The sequence below is a fragment of the Hemiscyllium ocellatum genome, chromosome 22, assembly GCF_020745735.1.
Source record: "Hemiscyllium ocellatum isolate sHemOce1 chromosome 22, sHemOce1.pat.X.cur, whole genome shotgun sequence".
Classification (NCBI taxonomy): Eukaryota; Metazoa; Chordata; class Chondrichthyes; order Orectolobiformes; family Hemiscylliidae; genus Hemiscyllium; species Hemiscyllium ocellatum.
In genome coordinates this window covers 16,223,535-16,238,585 of record NC_083422.1, presented here as the reverse complement: position 1 = coordinate 16,238,585, position 15,051 = coordinate 16,223,535, and the positions used below count along the sequence as shown (strand labels likewise).

General features: G+C 44.5%; 1 pseudogene; it reads right to left on the bottom strand.

Annotated features, from left to right (window-relative positions):
- Positions 1–1,317: 1,317 nt before the first annotated feature.
- Positions 1,318–4,342, bottom strand: LOC132826131 (interferon-induced protein with tetratricopeptide repeats 5-like; annotated as a pseudogene).
- Positions 4,343–15,051: the final 10,709 nt, after the last annotated feature.

Genomic DNA, 15,051 nt, shown 5'->3' with positions numbered 1-15,051 from the left:
GGCTAGAGTGTCAGGGTGCCACCTAAGAAGGATGCCCACAGGGTGGTGTACCAGTTTGGTGAGGTACCGGGGAACAAATTACATTGGATATACAGTGGCTAGGTAAGGGATGTTGTGAGGGTAGATGGAAAAAATTGTGTCTGAGGGAGGGAAGGTTGGTTCCAGCAACAGGGGATGGCAGCAACTAGTCTGCGGGGGTGGGGATAGTCAATCCTGGGAAAACTGGGTCCAGTCTGCTCCAGGGTGGACATGGTGGCTCTGGTTTGGGTCCAGCCCAGTCTGGTATAGGGGAATGGGCGGTGGGAGTGAGTGGTGGGAGCGAGTATTGAAGGGGGTCAGTTCAGGGTTGGCTGGATACGGGGTTAGGGTTGTCACTTTGGATCCTGTGGAACTTACAGGGAAAGGGGAAGTTGGCTCTATAGGGGTGGGAATGGGGGTGGGGGGGTGCTGAGGTTGGGTTAGTGTCTAAGGGAGGCTGAAGGTTTCTGTGGGTAGTATAGTTGTGGAGTTGTGTTATAGTTACTCAGGAGGTGATCTATATATTTAAAAACTCTAACATTTTCCAAAGTATTTACTTTACCTAACTTCATCAGCCAGTTCGTAGATTCGGATTTAAATGGAAATTTGAAAAATGGAAGGTCCAGGCATAGAGGGATTCCCCAGAGGAAAAATTAAACTTCCCAGGAAATTCCATCGTAATGTTCTCCTTCGGGTCCCCATATACATGTTCCATCTCTACTGGAATGATGATTGTATGGCCAGTGGAAAATCCACCTGAAAGTATTGCTTCTTGAATAAAGAACTCTCCATCATTATAAAGCAGTATTTCATGTACATTTGAATATTGGTTTACATTTTTAAGCATGAGTAAATAGTTAATTTTAAAGAAACAGCTCACAGAACATAAATGAAAATATACCCAATCAAAGCACTTATCAGAGAATACTCATCTAGGACGCCGCTGTTGCAGGGTAACTTTTTGCGAGCCCTCTACAGCAGATCTTACTCTTGCATTTCTTAAAATTATTCTGCACTTTTAAAACTCAATTTTAAATCTGTAAAAATTACTAACAATGTTCTCTTATCTTGTTGTCTATGCACCTTTTTGCAGTCATAACTTTATATTCCTTGCTCTGTTCAATCACCCTGTGATCTTTGTATGTTATGATCTGCCTGTACTGCACACAAAACAAAACTTTTCTCTGTACCTAGGTATGTGACAGTAATAAATCAAAGCAAATCACCCATCTTTCAAATGTGTTTGCTTAGCAAGTCCTTGTTGATGCGAGCAGAAAGATGTAATACAAGGAGAGCAGATCACTGTTGTTCATTGAAAAGTTCTTGGAGATTGATCCTCGCAAAGTGTTGATGAATTCCAGACACTTCCCCATCCAGCAGATACATGACCCCAAGAATGCACAAAGCCTTAATATCACCTGGGTTATTTTGAAGTCGTCTCTTTGCGATCTTCTCCAAGTTGGTCTGAAAGCATTTTTTTAGATATGAGTTACATTTGATGAAAAATCCTTCTAGCAAAAGTATGATAGCTTTTGATTCTTCTTTAGAATGAAGTTCAAATAGCCCAGCCTTATAATATATTTCTTGCTTATCTTCTGGACGAATTGATTGCAATTTCAGTAGATTACTATAGATCTCCTTAGCTTCACAATATTCTTTATTTATTGAGCAGATAGCTGCAAAAGCCAATTTTGCAGATATAAAGGATGGCTTCAGTTCAACTGCCTTCCCAAAATACTGCTTGCATTGTTTAATCAATGCTCCTTTCTCTTGAATTTTGCTGCCTGGACCTTTCAGCAGTGCAAATAATTTATTTTGCTGGCACTGACCTATTTGATAGTATAAAAATGATGAGTTTGGTGTAATTTTTAATGCTTTCTCTAACAGCTTGACAGCATTTCCTACATCGCCTTCTTTCCTGTAAAACATTGCTGCGTATCGAAGCACATATGGATGACCAGGGGACTTCTGCAACGCTCGCTCAACTAATGTGGATGCTTCCTCCTTTTGGTTGAACTCCCGTAGTTTTAAAGCTAACTGCACCATGGCTTCAGCATGATCAGGATCTAGCTCCAGCACATGTCTAAACTGTTTTATTGAATCAATGGGTTCATGACTCTCTGGGACAGCAGAAAACCATTCCAGACGGGACAGTGCCGTGGCATAGCCAACATTCCACTCAATGTTGTCAGGATCTTCCTCCAGGGCCTTTGTAAAACATTCTTTGGCCTCTTCATAATATTGAGGGGCTGTAGTCAACAGTGACCAGCCCTTCTCCCCGTAAACCTCAGGTATCATTGCTGTAAACCGAGAGGCTTCAGGAAATAGTTTACAGACTGTCTCCAGCTTGTCGAGGTAGGACTGAGCCTCCTCCAGTTGGTCCATGTGATAATAAACCCAGGCATAGTTTCCATAGGTGACCAAGATTCTCTTCTCAAATTCATCTCCATGTCGCTCCCTCAGAATCCTTTCAGCTTCCTTTAAATTCTGAATTGCCTCTTCACAGTTTCCTAACAGGCAGTGTATAAAGGCGAGATGGTTGTAAGACCTGGCTTGATATTTCACACCAGCCTGTATTGAATCTTCTCATCTTTGTTTCATATCATCCAAGTCGATGGTTTCTTTCTGTGGAGTCCACGTGAAGTGACATTGAAGCTGGTCGAGATTCACTTTCAACAAATCTTCCTGTGTGTCACTGCAAGAGATTAAAATATTTCATAAATCCACCATATTTATAGGTGCAATTTGTCTTTTTGAATATGGTCTTTGGAATTACTTTCTAAACCTTTGGGAATGCTAGATAAGGCAGTGATGATTTTGATCAGTGCAATAGTATCATATCATTCAATAAATTGTGCTATTAACTGTCAATCATAAATTTAAAGTGAATTTTGGTTTATATCCTTTGTATAGTACCTGCCATTTATACATTTTTTTCAATTGACAAGATTTTAATTCACTCAAATTCACTTACATCATTGATTGCCAAACATTTATGGTTGCGTTCTCCTAATCAGATCCGATAGCTTCTTAGGTAGTTCTTTTCTAGTTAACTTTCTCCTGAGTGTCAATGCAGCCTGGGTGTTCAAAATTCATCTTAAAGATTAGCAGTCTCTGAGGAGATTATGACAACATTGAACAGGGGACTGTTTACGGACATTTCAAACAGATTTCCAGAAAGTTTGTAATAAAGATCCATGTAAGAGATGATTAGCAAAAACATGAACTGGAGACAACCTTGCAATAGAAGTTGGTCATTTGATGGAATTAGGGGAGAGAACGTAAGGCCAAATGCACTGACCTATGAATAGTGGGATGTGGTTAATGATGTACCCCACAGATCTGGACAGAGGCTACATTTGTTTCACACTGTGCACTGGGCTGAGTTGAAAGATTACAGAGCAGTACACCCACATTCAAATATTACACCAGGTTAAGAGGTCTAACTCCAGCCTCCTGAAAATACTGCATGCTTCCTGTCTCTCCCCTGACTCACTGATGTTTTACCTTGACTGCATTTGCCATTTCCAATCTGACCTAACCAGACACAACTATCCATCTGCTGCCTTCACCAGCAACTATCCTCTTAACCCGTCACAGTTTACAGTTATGTACTTACCTCAGCCATCCTGGCCACTTACACCTGAGCATACTCACTTACTCATTCACCCACGCACTCATTCACAAAAACACTGATGACCCAGAGCTATGAGAATGGCTTGACTGCAGGTCCACTCCGACCTGACTGAAGGTGTGCAGAAAGGTGGGAGCTGCAATCGCACTGTGACTGTTGCTCCTCACAGTATGTGGGCCAGAGGAGCAAACAGACTGTTGGGTCTGGAATCCAGAAGTAAGGAATTGATGGTTCAGTTGTGCAAAGCTTTGCTCAGATCCTATCAAATTGAGTACATTAAAATGCTGTCATCAATCCTCAGGATTGATTCACTGGTCTTGCAGGTATAGGGTGAACAAACTCATCAGAAACACCAGCATTTAAAAGATTAAATTAAGTGGCCATGTTGCATGAACTTAGCATATGATTCTTAATTTGGGAGGGGGCAGCGGGTGGAAGAATAATTAACTGTGTTCCTTGCCATGATAAATGGAACAGGGAACTCATAAAGTATGCGTTTCCAACCGCCCCATCATGCAATACCATGATCAGGATTGGCCATTTTTCCTTTGCTTACCCAAATGCAGTTCCTTCTCATTTCTCCTGATTCGAGCTCACATCACAATGACTCAGAGCCAGGAGGGGGAGCACTGAGTTCCAGCTGACTATAGTGTACATGGTATGGACACATGAAGATCTCACTTACCCCATGGTGGAATATGCCGGCTGCTTGTTCACTTTCCTTCTGAGGAGCTGAGGAGCTGGATGATCCGAATGATGTTATTTAAGGTGGTTCAACATATATATACACATGCACACTAACCACACCCTTCATAACTTGCCAAGACAAGTGATCTTTTCAAACTTGTAGTTGGGACATGAAATTGAAACCAAAACAGTGAGTCATCACTTCTGAATTTCAATGCCTTCCAGAGTTAAGAGCCTGCCCATGACTTACAGATGATTTACAGAGTACAAGATTTGACTCCATCGTACTGCTGGTCCTTATCAGAAGTCCGTGACCAAGTAATTGGGGCATGTTGCTTCTCCAACTGCAGTGGGTATTGGGCAGCAGGGGCAGTGCCCTCTGGGTTTACGAGACACAGATCATTTAAGTGGAGAGGTATGAACCCCATGGAAACCTCTCTGTCAATTTGGAGCTGAACTCCTCCAGGCTCCTTGACAGTGACGTGAGACAGGGAGAAAGTGAGGACTGTAGATGCTGGAGATCAGAGTTGCAGAGTGTGGTGCTGGAAATGCACACCCTGTCAGGCAGCAACCAAGGAGTGGAAGAGTCATTTCGAGCGTAAGCTGTTCATCGTGAATGAGGAGGGGTGGCCCAAGGGGGCTGAGAGATAAATGGGAGGGTGGCCCAAGGGGGCTGAGAGATAAATGGGAGGGTGGCCCAAGGGGGCTGAGAGATAAATGGAAGGCTGGCCCAAGGGGGCTGAGAGATAAATGGGGAGGGTGTTCCAAGGGGGCTGAGAGATAAATGGGAGGGTGGCCCAAGGGGGCTGAGAGATAAATGGGAGGGTGGCCCAAGGGGGCTGAGAGATAAATGGATGGCTGGCCCAAGGGGGCTGAGAGATAAATGGGGAGGGTGTTCCAAGGGGGCTGAGAGATAAATGGGAGGGGCGCGGGGCTGGGGGAAGGTAGCTGGGACAGCTACCTACATGAAGCTACCTGGAAGGTACCTACATGAGACAAGAAGTGTTCTCAGCATCTCAGTGAGTATTGTAATCAGTGTTCACTCATATATCACCCCATTAAGGGAAGGCAATGGTCTAGTGGTATTATTGCTGGCCTATAAACCCAGAATAATGTTCTGGGGATCTGGGTTCAAGTTCTGCCATGGCAGATGGTGGATTTTGAATTCAATTTTTAAAAAATCTGGAATTAAGAATCAACTAATGACCATGAAACCATTGTGAATTGTTGGAAAAACCCATCTGGTTCACTAATGTCCTTTTGGAAAGGAAATCTGCCATCCTTACCTGGTCTGGCCTACACGTGATTCCAGAGCCACAGCAATGTCGTTGATTCTCAGCTGTCCTCTGAAATGGCCGAGCAAGCTCTTCAGTTGTATCAATCACCAGAAAGTCACAACAAAGAAACCCACAGCAAGTGGACCGCAGCGATTCAAGAAGGCAGCTCCCCACCACCTTCTCAAGGCCAATTCGGGATGGGCTATCAATGCTGGCCAGCCAGCGATGCACAAGTCACACAGATGAATAAAAAAACAAAATTAAATTCCACAACCAAGTCCCCGACACCAGAAGCTGTTTGTGGCCTCACTGTCACATGAATGATCCACCTCATGTGGCTACAGCTCACTCATGCCTATACCTTCAGCACCTACTGATCCTGTCATGAGATATTGTCTACAAGGAACACTAAGTGCCATGATGTGAGCTGGGGGGGAGCTGTGACTGTCATGGTAATTACTGGGACCTGTTCATTATCGCTGTGCTGTTGTTTGCTCTGCTCCCAGGGCTGGTGCAGCTGGACAAATGAGGTTTCTGCAAGCAGGGAATCAGAACAGGCAAGCTCAGGATGAGGTACTGGGGGGTGCTGGGGGTTCAGAGATGGGAGTGTGCTGCATTGCACAGAATGAAAGGTTGTTGTGATGAACAGGCCACATCATGCCTTGATTGATTTGATTAATGATTCTTGACTGTGCAGGTCATTGGATTTTTTGTTATTTTGGGACCTGCTTTGTGCCTGATGTTTCATTTCCCTTCCTCAGATTTGCAGTGACAACATGGCTGTGGTTCAGTGTAGCTCCTGTTTAACAGCACTGACTGCCTTTTAGAGGAAGCGGGTTCTCGGAGTGCCATGCTCTCTCAAAGTGGTGCTTAAATCCCATTCCCTGTGGAACATTCACACATCAAGCAGCATGGACAATGCTTGGATCACTGCTATGTCAGGGCAATGACAAGGCTGCCCCAAATTTACAGCAGCCTATTCCCATTAGCAATGATGCGGAGGAGCCAGCGTTGGACTGGGGTGGACAAAGTTAACAATCACACGACACCAAGTTATAGTCCAACAGGTTTACGTGGAGTCACTAGCTTTCAGGAGCTACCCGATGAAGGAACAGCGCTCTGAAAGCTGGTGCTTCCAAATAAACCTGTTGGACTATAGCCTGGTGTTGTGTGATTTTTAGCCTATTCCCATAGCAACAGCCAAGTACAAAAAGCCAGGAAGGTGTGGAGAACTGACTGCGGTGTGGAGTCGGAGGCCAAAAGTAGTTGATGTGCTATGGGCTGGAGGGGAAGGTGCTTTAAGAAGGATAAATTACTGCAGGTAGTTTTAAAAGAGAGCAGTGGGTCAGATACTCGCCAGAGAGTGAGCCAAGGATGGGTGAGCTGGAATCTTTGTGCATTCCTTGTGTTATCTTTCTCATGTTAGAGTGTAATAGAAACCAAACCCAGGAAATGAAATTAAGTAGCACTGGGTTGGTTTCTGCTTCCTATCCAGAGAAGAATTGCAAAATCAAGGCTTGCCTGAAATAGTGACCTATGTGGAACTGCCCAAAGTAATGGAAATGTTTCAGAGTGGCCACTCGAGAATTGCTAGGAAACAGTGAAAGTTCATTACACTCTGCAGCACTGCAAGGGTAGCAGGGATACAGGAACTGAAGGAGGCGTTTGTGGCTGTGGGAAAACCTGATAGTCTGCATCATGGAATCCACTCTCTGATGGACTCTCCTCGCATTGATATATAGACCATTTTAGCACCGACACCCAGGAGAGTGTAGTGGTGGGATCTGTGACTGTATCATTGCTGCTTTCACACTGTCATTGGTCCAGTGCAAGCTTTGCATGTGCCCTTTAACATTTGTAGAGTTGAGGAGATCAGAACCACAGTTAAAAGGAAACACCAGCAGCTTACTGAACAAATAAATCAAATAGACAAATGACACAACCCTTGAGGAATGCAGCATACAGCAAACAGTGGGCTGGCAGGTAACTGTGCAAGTGATAAATTAACAGGAATAGGGAAAGCCTCAATCCAGCTCCAGTCATTACAGTAACGGGTAAATACAGGGTATCTCTGGCCACTCCAGGCTGTGGGTCATTGCCCTGTCTTTCTCTCTTTGTCAATCTTCCTGGCCCACTTCAGGATCCTCCACCTTATTCACCTCCTCTGATGCTTCCTCTCACTCTTGAAGCCCTTCCCCAGCCAACACATTCAGAGGTCCCCAACATCACAGAGGCCAGTCTTCAGCCAATGTGATTGACTCCATTTCATAACAAGAAATGCTTGGAGGCACGGGATACTTCAAAGGCTGTGGCCCTGACAACAGTCCAACAACAGGATCGAAGAATTGTGTTCCTGAACTTGCCTTACCCCAAGCCAAGATGTTCCAGTACTGCTCCAACACACAAATTTATCCAACGATGTGAAAAATTGCCCAAGTTTGGTATGGTACACAAGAAGGGCACAAATTCAATTACCAGCCCATCATAGAGTCATAGAGGTGTACAGCACAGAAACAGACCCTTCAGTCCAACTCCTCCATGCTGACCAGATATCCTAATTTAATCCAGTTCCATTTGCCAGCACTTGACCCATATCCCTCTAAACCCTTCCTATTCATATGCCCATACAGATGCTTTATAAATGTTGTAATTATATCAATCTCCACCACTTCTTCTGGCAGCTCATTCCATACATGCACCACCGTCTGTGTGAAAACGTTGCTCCTTAGGTCCCTTTTAAATCTTTTTCCTCTCACCCTAAACTTATGGCCTTTATTTTTGGACTCCCACACCCCAGGGAAAAGACTTTGTCTACTTATCCTATCCATGCTCCTCATGATTTAATAAACCTCTATAAGGTCTCCCCTCAGCCTCTGACACTCCAGGGAAAATAGCCCCAGTCTATTCAGCCTCTCCCTATATCTCAAACACTCCAACACTGGCAACACCCTTGTAAATCTTTTCTGAACCTTTTCAAGTTTTGCAAAATCTTTCCTATAGGAGGGAGACCAGAATTGCACACAATATTCCAAAAGTGGCCAAATGAATATTCTGTATAGTCATACCTCCTCTCAACTCCTATACTCAATGTATTGAACGTAGAATATAAGAACATAAGAAATAGGAGCAGCAGGAGGCTACGTTGCCTTTTGAGCATGCTCCACCATTCAATAAGATCATTGCTGATCTTCTTGCGGTCTCAGCTCCACTTACCCACTCTCTCACCATAACCCTGAATTCCTTTAGTGTTCAAGACAATATATATTTTAGCTTTAAAAACAGTTTCTGAAGTAATAGGTTTACAACACTCTGGGTGTGAAAGTTCCTTCTCAATTCAGTCCTAAATCTGCTTCCTCTAGTCTTGACACTATGCCCTCTTGTCCTAATTTCACCTGCCAGTGAAAACATTTGGTAATCTATGTCTATCTCATCTATTCCCTTCATAATTTTATACATTTCTATAAGATATTCCCTCATTCTTCTAAATTCTACTGAATATAGTTCCGGTCTACTCAGTCTCTCCTCATAAGCCACCCCCCTCAACTCCAGAATCAACCAGGTGAACTTCCTCTGCACCCCCTCCAGTGCCAGTACATCATTTCAGATGCTGAGCTGAAAGGTTCATTTCCAGACGTTTCTTTACCTTACTAGGTAACATCTTCAGTGGGCCTCATGTGAAGCAATGCTAAAAATTTCTGCTTTCTATTTAAATGTTTGGGTTTCTTTGGGTTGGTGATGTCATTTCCTGTGGTGATGTTATTTCCTGTGGTGATGACACTTCCTGTTCCTTTTCTCAGGGTGTGGCCCCAATAATTGTGGCCCCAACACTGATTCCTGAGGCACAACACTAGTCACTGATTGCCAGCCAGAACAACTCATAATAACTCATTTATCCCCACTCTTTACTTTCTGTTGGCTAACCAACCCTCTGCCTATGCTAATACTTTACCCATAACACCATGCATCCTTATTTTATGCAGCAGCCTCTTGTGTGGTATCTTGTCAAAGGCCTTTTGTAAATCTAGGTACACCACATCCACTGGGTCCCCATTGTCCAATGTGCACATAATGTCTTCACAGAATTCCAAAAGACTTGCTAAGGATGATCTGCCCTTCATGAACCCATGCTGCATCAGGCCAACAAGACAATTTCTATCTGGATACCTTGCTATTTCTTTCTTGATAATAGACTCAAGCGTCTTCCCCATTACAGAGGTTAAGCTAACTGGTCTATCATTCTCCAACTTTTGTCTACCACCCGTTTTAAACAGTGACGTCTGTTAACCTGCCGGAGAGATGGCGAAATTTGGAAAATTGCCACAAGTGCACTTGCTATTTCTCCTGCCATCTCTTTTAGTACTTTGGAATGCATTCCATCAAGGCCAGGAGACTTGTTTATCCTTGGCTCCATTAGTTTGCCCAATGCTACCTCTTATGTAATAATGATTGTTTCCAGGTCCTTACCGACCTTCATCCCCAATAAGGGAAAGCATACCAACCTTTCAAGGACTACGAACCTGCACTCCAAGGTCTCTTTGGTCAGTAACACTACCCAGGAATTACCATTAAATATATGTCCTGCTCTGATTTGCTTTTCCAAAATGCAGCACCTCATATGTATTGAAATTAAACTCCATCTGTCACTCCTCAGCCCACTGGCCCATCTGATCAAGATCCAAATATACTCTAAGGTAACCTTCTTCACTGTCCTCTACACCTCCAATTTTGGTGTCATTTGCAAACTTACTCACTATATTTCTATGTTTATATAAATGATGAAAAGCACTAGACCCAGCACTGATCCTTGTGGCACTCCACTGGTCACAGCTCTCCAGTCTGAAAAGTAATCCTCCACTATCTCCCTCTGCCTTAAACCTTCAAACCATCTCTAATCAACTTTTGAAAGTTTGTGCCTAATACCATCAAAATTGGCCTTCCTCCAATTTAGAATTTCAGCTGTTAGATCTGGCCTATCCTTTTCCATCACAATTTTAAAACTCATAGAATTAGCCTGCTCTTTATCATCATTAAAAGCATGGAAGGTGTCAGCAAAAGCATTTGTTTGGTAATAACCTGCTCACTGATGTTCAGGTGGATTCCATAGACGCACTCAGCACCTTCCCTCATTAGCAGTCTTGTTTTAAACATGGACTGTAGTGATTGTAACAAGGTCAGCCAAGGTGGACTCCATAGAATATGAGTTCCCTGATTGGGGCTGTTAATCTGGTCCAATCAGGGAGTCTTGGCTGACAGATAAAGAAAGGAGTGTCGGAGGTTCTGTTCACTGAGAGCTGGCTCTGGGGGTAGCTGGCACAGTGTCAAAAACATTGCACATGTAAATAAAGGGTGATTTGGTGAGAGGATACCAGCCTCTGTGGAGTTATTTCAGTGGCGAAGAGAGTCAGATTAATGATGCAACCATGCAAAACCACCTGCTAGCTGAAACCAAACTGGACTTCAAACAGACACTACAACTGGTTTTGTCAGTAGAAATTGTGGGAAGTGGAGCATATGAGTTGCAGGATATTCCGACGGAACTAGACTCCCCTGCCAGTCTGACTGAGCTTGGGGAACACCACTTAATGGAAGGCAATTGCGTAACCTCACTCAGCACATATCCTGAACATTGGGACTATCGGTCAACCCACAACAAAACCCCAAAACAAAGACAAGTTTCAGCCAAATGGTTAGAATTTTCTCAAGAATTTAGACCGGTGGGCCATTGTAGTTGCTGTCGGTATGTGGGCTTGAGACATCAACAAATCCCACTAGATCTAAACTGAGTAAGAGAACTCATAGGCCAGTATCCAGGAGAGTGCACACTCTGGATAATCCACTTGCATCTGGTTTGGAACAGCTAAATTGCTTAGCAGCATTCAAATTAGAACCAATCAAAATAATAGTCACCCAGTTCTAATGAAGGTCAATGCCGGTGTAGCCTTTTCAGTGATCACAGAACCAGTCTTTAACAAAATTAATTCTGGACTCCAAGACCTTAGCTAGACTGAGAGCGAATACCGGGAACCTTAATAAATTAAGGGTACATCGTCAGTTCAGGTCTCTTATGAGAAGCAGCTAGTTCAGTCACCACTGATTGTAGTAAAAGTCTTAGGCCCAAGCTCGATGGGGTGAAATTGGTTGAGAAAGAAGGCAGTATCTTCAAAGATACAAATGCCAAAACACTTGGATGTCCAATCATATCAGGCAATGGGACCCTGTTTGAGAACCTCTCTGGCTATGTCAAGGGCATCTTGAAACCCATTGCACAGGGGAATTGCAGGCCTCCTATCGCATCACTACAGATTTCTTACAGAAACTCAGCACCCACAGACCAGTCGAACCAGGAACATTCCTCAGTACACAAAATGTTTCCGCACTCTGAGCCAGCATCCCCCACGATGATGGCATCGCTGCAACAGCCTCAGTACTCAACACCAACAACTGCCAATCTCCAAGCACCATCCTACAACTCATCTGCTTTATCCTCGATCACAACGTCTTCACCTTCGACAACCAGTTCTTCATCCAGACACATAGAACAGCCATGGGGACCAAATGTGCACCCCAGTGTGCCAACATTTTCACACACAAGACTCTTTGCTGCACAGGACGTCTAACCCATGGTATGCACCAGATACATCGATGATTAGACTTACAGTGTGGAAACAGGCCCTTCGGCCCAACAAGTCCACACCGACCCGCCGAAGCGAAACCCACCCATACCCCTACATTACCCCTTACCTAACACTACGGGCAATTTAGCATGGCCAATTCACCTGACCCGCACATCTTTGGACTGTGGGAGGAAACCGGAGCACCCGGAGGAAACCCACGCAGACACGGGGAGAACGTGCAAACTCCACACAGTCAGTCGCCTGAGTCGGGAATTGAACCCGGGTCTTCAGGCGCTGTGAGGCAGCAGTGCTAACCACTGTGCCACCGTGCCGCCCATGATATTTTCTTCCTTTGGATTCATGGTGAGGAATCACTGAAATGACTACATAGAGACATCGACAAGTTTCATCTGACCATCAGACTTTTAAGGACTACTCTTCAGAATCAGTCTCATTCTTGGACACATGCATCTCCATCAAGGACGGACACCTCAGTGCGACACTCCCACGCAGGCCCACTGATAACCTCACGATGCTGCACACTGTAAACATATTACGGACAAGCCCTGCACATACAAAGGATCTGCTCAGATGAGGAGGGATGTGGTGGACACCTAAAGATTAAGAAGGACGCCCTCATAAGGATGGGGTATGATGCACCATGAAAAACCGCAAACACCTTCTCAGGAGACAGACACGGGATACAACTGATAGCATACCCTTTGTTGTTCAGTACTGCCCTGGAGCAGAGAAACTACGCCGTGGTTTTTGCAGTTTTCAACATGTCATTGATGACAATGAGCATTTTGCCAAGATCATCCCTATGCATCCATTTTTAACCTTCAAACAACCACCAAACTTTAAACAGACCATCGTTCGCAGCAAACTGGCCATCATTCACGGCAACATCAACCACAACACCACACAACTCTGCCATATCAACCAATGCAAGGCATGTCAAGTCACCGACGTGGATAGTACCATCACACGTGGGAACACTACCCACCACACACACAGCAGATACTCATGTGACTTGGCCAATGTTGTCTGTTTTAAACACTGCAGGCAAGTTTGCCCCGAGGCATGGTATATTGGCAAGATCATGCAGATATTATAACCAGGGATGAATGGACACTGCACAACAATCGCCCAGACAAGAATATTCTCTCCCCATTCAGGGAACACTTCGGTGGTTGAGGACATTCAGTCTCTGATCTTTGGGTGAGCACGCTCCAAGGCAGCCTTCGAAATACACAATGATGCTGAATCACCAAGCAGGAACTGACAGCCAGGTCCGTACCCATGGAGACAGCCTCAACTTTGATCATGTTGTACCACATGTGACCCCACCACACTGTTATGTATCTGTAAAATCTTCCTTACTGTCCTGTTTAGACACCATCACTTAGATAAATTGATATGATCTCTCTACTTTAATTAATTCGTACAGTTTTGGATTACTTATCACTTTGGTTAGACCCTCGCCATGAGACTTTTAGACCTATCGTGTTTTTCCAGCCATTTGGTTTGTTTCCAGCACAAACGCATTTTTAATTTTTTGTAATGATCTCTCTGCCTCATTTAATTGGATTATAGGTCATTCCTTCACTTGTTATTCAGCTGTTGACACTTTATTCACACTGTCAGACACTTTTGATCATCTGCAGAGATTGATTATTTGACACCCCACTCACCCGATGTCTATGACCTTTTGACTTCTCTGCCTGTAAATTCTGTGCCTGCGTGTGTCTCTCTCACTTGACCTGAAGGGGCAGTGCTGTGAAAGCTTGTGATTTTGAATAAGCCTGTTGGACTATAACCTGGTGTTGACTTTGTCCACCCAGTCCAACACCAACATCTCCTCATCTACCGTCCAGAGTCCAGGGGCCGAGGGATAGTTTGCAGGGAGACCATGTTAAAGGTAAAGTAAAGGATAGAGTGAGAAAAGGGACTGCAATAGCGAGGGCTGTAACTAAAGTTGACAGCTTGCCATCAGAGTGTCCAAATTCTGCAGGGTGAGGAAGCTGCAGCTAATTGAAGAATTGAAGAATTGACCAAAGTGGTGGGGGAGAAGTGGGCAAAAGTGTTCAGGATATGTTGCCTGCATGGAGGATCACCAAAATATGATTGACAGCTTGGGTCATCAGAAAGAAAGGGCAGGATTATTAAGACAGCAGGACCAGCAACAAATCACTCAACTGTGAGACCAGTGTGAAGATCTACAGAGCGGGGCACGGGCAGTATAGCAGATGTCTATAAGGACCAAGCAAGGAAAGGCAGTAGACCATATAAAAATGCTTCTGGGAGATTCAGCGATTAAAAGCGCAGCTAAAAGCGAGTGGGGCAAAGTTTGTGCTTTGTCGGACAAAAGGGGTGAGAATGAATCTGATCGGGATGCCCTCGCTGAGGCTGTCTGGCAATCTGGGTGAGACACAAGTCACGCAGATCGGTATGAGCTATTGACCGCAGACCCACCTCCAGCGAATGGATCCAACACCCCATCCACATCCCCTGAAAAGTACATTGCCCCCGACAGCTTGCCAATGAACTCCATGGTTGCCATTAGATCCAGCAAAGTGAGGACTGCTGAATATTCCCACAGATCCCTGTATTACAACACGCCGTTTAGTGTCAACCAGTTGTGGGACATGCTGAGAGAGTAGGTGATCCAGTAGAAGAATTCTTCACCAAATGCATCAGGTCCACCTCGAACAGAGATCTGATGAAGAGGGGGGAAAAGAAACTTGTTTTGTTGGTCTGTGACACGAGTGTCTGATCAGCTCTCCCGGAAACTCAAAAACACAGCAGAGGGACTTGAGAA